Source organism: Sinocyclocheilus rhinocerous, unplaced genomic scaffold, assembly GCF_001515625.1.
Source record: "Sinocyclocheilus rhinocerous isolate Xijiao unplaced genomic scaffold, SAMN03320098_v1.1 scaffold872, whole genome shotgun sequence".
Classification (NCBI taxonomy): domain Eukaryota; kingdom Metazoa; phylum Chordata; class Actinopteri; order Cypriniformes; family Cyprinidae; genus Sinocyclocheilus; species Sinocyclocheilus rhinocerous.
In genome coordinates this window covers 229,692-236,081 of record NW_015639510.1, presented here as the reverse complement: position 1 = coordinate 236,081, position 6,390 = coordinate 229,692, and the positions used below count along the sequence as shown (strand labels likewise).

General features: G+C 37.3%; 1 pseudogene; it reads left to right on the top strand.

Annotated features, from left to right (window-relative positions):
• Window positions 1-3,831, top strand: part of LOC107751271 (single Ig IL-1-related receptor-like) — a 10,214-nt pseudogene extending 6,383 nt beyond the window's left edge.
• Window positions 3,832-6,390: the final 2,559 nt, after the last annotated feature.

The following is a 6,390-nucleotide window of genomic DNA, read 5'->3' as shown; positions in this document are numbered from 1 at the left end:
GCCCATCCATAAAAAAGTGTCTCACACGGCTCCGGGGGGTGAACAAAGGCCTCCTGTAGGCCATCCATATTCAAAACGTAATAATCACTTTAATGTAGCTTGCACTCACTGTTGTACACGGAAGCAGTTCCGGGGGAATGATGTATGAGTTCGGCTTTGCGCCGCTCAGAAGTGACGCACGCGGAGAGATCAAAACAAAACAACGGTCACTTATTAGAAGTACAAAACGAGGATTTGTAAAGAAGAATGTCAGAGGATTTCGATATAAGCCAAGAGGAGACTGGTTTTCCTTTGCTAAAGTAAGGAAACTTTTAACTCCTGTTAACAAACGTTGGTTTTCACGAGACTCACCGGTGCATGCGCAACGCTGACCTCATACATCACCCGCCCGGAACTGCTTCCGTGTAGGACTGTTGGCGCAAGCTAGATTAAAGTGATTATTACGTTTTGAATATGGATATTTTTCTTACAAAAACGCATCGATTTGCTACAGGATGCCTTTGTTCACCCCCCGGAGCCGTGTGAGACATTTTTTTTAATGGAGGAGCGCTTTTTATTTAACTTCTTTTGGAATGAAGCACTGCAACACCTGCTGAGTGCCATGAAACAGCTTGAAACATCAAAGACAATTTTTTATATAACTCCGACTGGATTCGTCTGAAAGAAGAAAGTCATATACACCTAGGATGACTTGAGGGTGAGTAATTTGTGGGATAATTTTCATTTTTGGGTGAACTAACCCTTTAAGTTAGACAAGCTTGTATTAGAGAGTATAAAGAAATAAACCTGTAGAAAATTTGAAAGCAGATGATTTATATTATGTGTGTGTCATCTTCAGAGCCATCTGCAGAGCTGCTGATGAACATTAGTCGCTGTCGCCGGCTGAATATATATATATACAGTACTTAGCTTCAGTGGCCATAACTAAAAAGACACATTTTACAATGTGTTGTTGATTTATATGTACTGACAAAACATTAAAAGTATAAATAGCAAGAGATCTAAATTAATTGTAATCTGTATTCCTTTCTTAATTAATAAATATGTCATCTTATGTATATTTCACATTGCATAATTCATAATTCAATTGAAAATAGTTGTGTTGCTTCATATTTTTGTGGAACATTGTGATACATTTATTCCAGGATTCTTTTTTGATCAATTTAATGAATTTATTTTCAAATCAAACTAGTAAATAACATTAAAATTCATCCTTTTTTATTTCTTTTTCCCTTTTTTAATTAATAAATATATTATTGTATTCTTTTTGGAATTAATAAATATCTTATTGTGCATGATTAGTGTAAAGAAATATGTTTTGCGGTGAAAATCTTTCACGATCATTTCATTATGAAACAAGCTTTTAACAAAATATAAAAACTTTCTCTGACTCTGAAACAACTTTTCTCTTCCGTTGATTTAACCAAAGCCATGTGGGCGGGAAGAATAATATTAACCAATAATAGTGACCTAACATGTTCTCACACTCTTATGATCAAATCAAATTTGAGAGAGTAAAATGAGGTCCCACCCTACATTATTATTAAATTTTCTTCTTAGATGTTTTTAAAATATATTTTCATAGTTTTTAAGAAACATATGAGCGTTTGTTTCTTAAATGTTAGATGCTGTTAGATGTTAGATGCTTTAATGTTAGATGCTGTTTCATGTTCAGGCAGGGTTTGTGGCACTTGATGGAGCTGTCGAGGAAGCCCATCTTCATCATATTTCAGTCGCAGCAGAAGCAAATGAGCCAGGACATCAGTCATCAGCTGAGACAACACCAGCCCCGAATCACGACCCTCACCTGGGGCGCACACTCCATGGTCAGACCCTCGCAGTGCTCAATACATCCGAGAGATTTGGGGTTAAACAAGCCTAATCATTCTCATTCCCTTCCCACAGACCCCTTCTTCAGGCTTCTGGAAGGAGCTGGCACTGGCGATGCCGCTTAAGGTGAGGTTTCACAGGGAATCTGCCGGCGATCCGCAGACTCTGCTGCAGGGCGATAAAGATCCCATGCTCACGCAGCAGCCCGATTACCTGGACTGCAGACCGGACCCCGATCCCGCAGGAGACCTGGGTACGAAATGTGCATGTTCAGTTTATCTCCATTCAGTTTCATTCCAACAGCGACATTTGATCTGGATTACGCTTCCTTTAAAGTGATAGTTCACCCAAAAATGAAAATTCTGTCATTAATTACTCACTCTCATGTTGTTCCAAACCTGTAAGACCTTCGTTCATCTTCGGAACACAAATTAAGATATTTTTGATGAAATCCGAGAGCTTTCTGACCCTCCATAGACAGCAATGCAACTGACAAGTTCAAGACCCAGAAAGGTAGCAAGGACATCATTAATATAGTCCATGTGACATCAGTGGTTCAACCTTAATGTTAAGAAGCTACAAGAATACTTTTTGTGCGCAAAGAAAACAAAACGGAGTAGTGCAAATAGCCCGTCTTGTTGGCAGAGGCTATTTATACTAACTCCGCCCACCAACGTGTGATTGGGCTAGCCAACACTACAAAAGAGGGCCATTGAACGTCAGCTTCAGTGGCATAGCGATCGACCCCCGCCTTTTGCCAAACTTTTTTTCTCCCTTTTCAAATCTCATATCACATCAGAAAGGCAATTATTTTCAATAAAAATGAAGGAAATAATCAAAAAGGTGAAAATGCAGTATCAGGTAGGGTTAGGGTAGGTGTAGGGAGGGCTTTATTGTCCCAATAAGGCGGCATCGGTTTAATAATTTGAATTAAAATGATCATTTACACTCAATACGTTATTACTGCATACTGCTTTATAATGTACTACAATACTAAAGGTGCAAATAATTGCCACTATTTGCAATAAGTTGTATAAATAGCAGAAAATCATGCTATTTTAACATAGTGTAAATAGAATCTATAGCTATTTGCACTTAGAGTAAATAGCACATCGCTAAAAAATACTGCTATTTGCACTTAGTGTAAATAGCATCTACTGTATTGCTATTTGCACTTAGTATAAATAGCCTCTGTTGCTATTTAAAGTGCAAATAGCTGCTGCCAAAACAAAATTAACGACTTTATTCAACAATTTCTTCTCTTCTGTCAGTCTTTGACGCGCGTTTACACTAAAAAAATTATACAAAATTTGTTTAAGTGGTTGCAAACAATTTATTTTAAAAAATGTTGAAAGTCAACTAAATTTGTTTATTTAAATGTAGCTAAAATAAATTGATTGCAACCACTTACCTTAAACAAATTTAGTAAATTCAACGAATCATTTTTTTCAGTGTACAAGAGTGCCACGATGAAAATTTACATTACAAGCTATCAGAATTTCATCTTATTTTTTGGCCCTATAAATACCAGCAGCTGAAGGAAATTGCGTATTTTCAAGTTTACCTATAAATTATAACATTTAATTGTAAATATGAAATGTGTTTCCTTCACAGGTTTCCATTTGCCCATCTACAAGACCCTTCCCTCCAGAGCTCCTGTGCTTCCTGCAGATCCAGGTGTGACGGCTGAACCCAAACCCCCAGAGATAGACGTGTCTGACCTCGGCTCGAGGAACTACGCCGCACGCACTGATTTTTACTGCCTGGTCACTGAGGATGATATCTGAGACACACGCCTGTTCTTTTTTGCACTTTTAAGTCACTTTTAGCCCAATGATTTCTTGTTACCGTCACTGTTTCCTTTGTTTTTGTTTATCTACACCTGTACGATTATGCGTGCACGATTCTTTATACTTTTATGCAAAATGTTTTATAACATTTCATGTACAGTCATAGGGATTTTGGTTCTGTATATATTTTAATAAAGTTGTGGGGTCTGTGTAAATGTGTTCGTGTCTCCTTCCCTACTATATAGTAGGCGAAAAACACTGTGTTCATAGTATTGTTCATAGTAGATGGAAAAAGCATGGATGAGATGGAAACTATACAACACTTACATACACTCCACGACTCTTACCTGTACTATACAACACTTACATATACTCTACAACACATACATGTACTATATTACTCTTACCTGTACTCTTACTTACAGTATTTTTCCATCCTTCAGTGCAGTGTTTTTCAATCCTGGTCCGATGTGTCTCTTATCTGACACACTCAGGACTGAAATCCACTGCTGTAGTGAAATACTTTTCTCCCACTACACTTAACCTGCTCTCTGATGAGAATAATTAACCCTTAGCAGTGACTGAATCACTTCAACACTTTTCAGCAGCACATCTCTGACTGCAGCAACGTTTCTGGAGAATCCCACAGCAAAATAATTAAAATGTGCAACAAGGTAAATAAATACATTGAATGTATTAATGATATTTTGAAGTTTGCTTTTATACTGCAATAACAAACTTCGGTCTATTTTTCTCTAATACGGACCCAAAAACACTGTTTTGTGTGTGTTTACTGTGTAATGTTAATGGCAAGATGCTGAGCGCCACCTTGTGTCTGTATCATACTGCAACTGTATTTTAATCACAACATAATTTATTTAGCCATGTAAGCAACAAAAAGTTTTGGATGGAGGTGAAGTCATCTGAAAGTGTTTATTAAAAAGCACAAATAATGGTCTAGCTTTGCCTCTGTTGTCATGGAAACATATACTTAATAATAAACATGATTTGGCTCTAATTCAGTTCACACAGACGCATCAATAACGATTAAAATTACTGATATGCAAATAAAATCAATAACGCAATATGAAAACATTAGATAAGGAGTTTATCATCGACTCGACAGCAGAGCAGATGTGATACAGATGAGAGACTGAAGCAGCAGGTTCATGCTACACGCTCAACTCAATTTACTCATTCATTCATTTAACAGTGAGAAATACCAACAAACACATAAACACACACATAACCCCCCCCCCCCACACACAAATCCCCATACTTTATTAAAAATGATTAAAAATCACATGCAAAGAGCTATAACCTATTTGAAAGGTAATGCTTCACACTGGTTTTTTTTTCACATGCTGTGGAAAAATCACAAACAAATGAAGGAGCTGAATGATTTTCCTGTTGTTAGTGAAGTTGAAAACTTAGACCTACAGACATTTAGCATTTAGGGGGAGACCGGGGGCAATTGTAAAAGGGGGCAATTGTAACTCACTCAATTCCTCCAATCAGAAGCAAGCTAGAGTGATGGCATTTAATATGCACATGCTCAGTGGATTCTCTCTCTGCCTGTGAAAAAGGAGCACAATCACCTCAGCAGACGTTTTTAACAAAATACTGATTCTGAGGTATGAAAGTTCCTTTTTGGATATACAGTATTTTTATTCTGCTGTCTAAAGTTTAGATGACTGAAAATTTAAACGTACATACATTTTATCTCTAGGTTATTGATAAAATTAACATGAGCAACCTATGCTAATATGGGCGTGGCTAGCTAGCTTACAAAATTTTATCATGGCTGCAACATCCGGGGCAATTGTAACATTGTGTTACAGTTGCTCCTGAGCCACATGGCCCAGTGTAACGCTCCTTGTTTGTCTGTGTGTTAGGCGAAGCTATGAGAATACTTTTTGATCAAATAATCAAATACTCCTTGATTAGGTTCTGGCATGCGTTGTGGTACTCTCCAAAATGGCGGGAGAAGAATTGTTGAATAAATTATCTTACTTTTGTTTTCTTTGTGCACAAAAAGTATTCTCGTAGCTTCGCAAAATTGAAGTTGAGCCACTGATGTCACATGGACAGTTTTATCGATGTCCTTACTACGTTTCTGGGTCTGGGAACTTTTCAGTTGTGTTGCTGTCTATAGGGTCAGAGAGCTCTCACATTTCATCAAAAATATCTTAATTTGTGTTTTGAAGATGAACGAAGGTCTCACGGGTTTGGAACGACATGAGGGTGAGTAATTAATGACAGAATTTTCATTTTTGGGTAACCCTTTAAATGAACCCGACAATGGCAAGGTAAGTGACTGGTTTAATTTTGTTTGCATCCATACCACTAGGTGTCAGCATAAGCCAGCACAAAATATCCAGCCAGCACAGGAGTACTCCTGCAGAAGGCAGCATGATAACATCAGCCATTTATTAACATGTGACTTTTGCGTTAACAGCCTAAAACCATAATGTTTAAACTAACACAATCTATATATCATTTAGATGAACAATTACCATTACATGTATTATCAAAAGATATTAAGAAATGTGACTGTGATGGATAAAATCACCAAACAGCTGTTATAAGAGACACCATATCATGCAACAAGTGGCAGCATTAAACTTCTTTAAGTTTAAGTCCTGAATGGAAGATTAATGACATCGCTTCACTTTTTCTTCAAAAACTGCCATCAGTCAACACTAGCAAAAGAACAGTCTGTGACACTCAGTTGTGGGTGTGATGTAAACACTGAATGTTTTGTACCCTG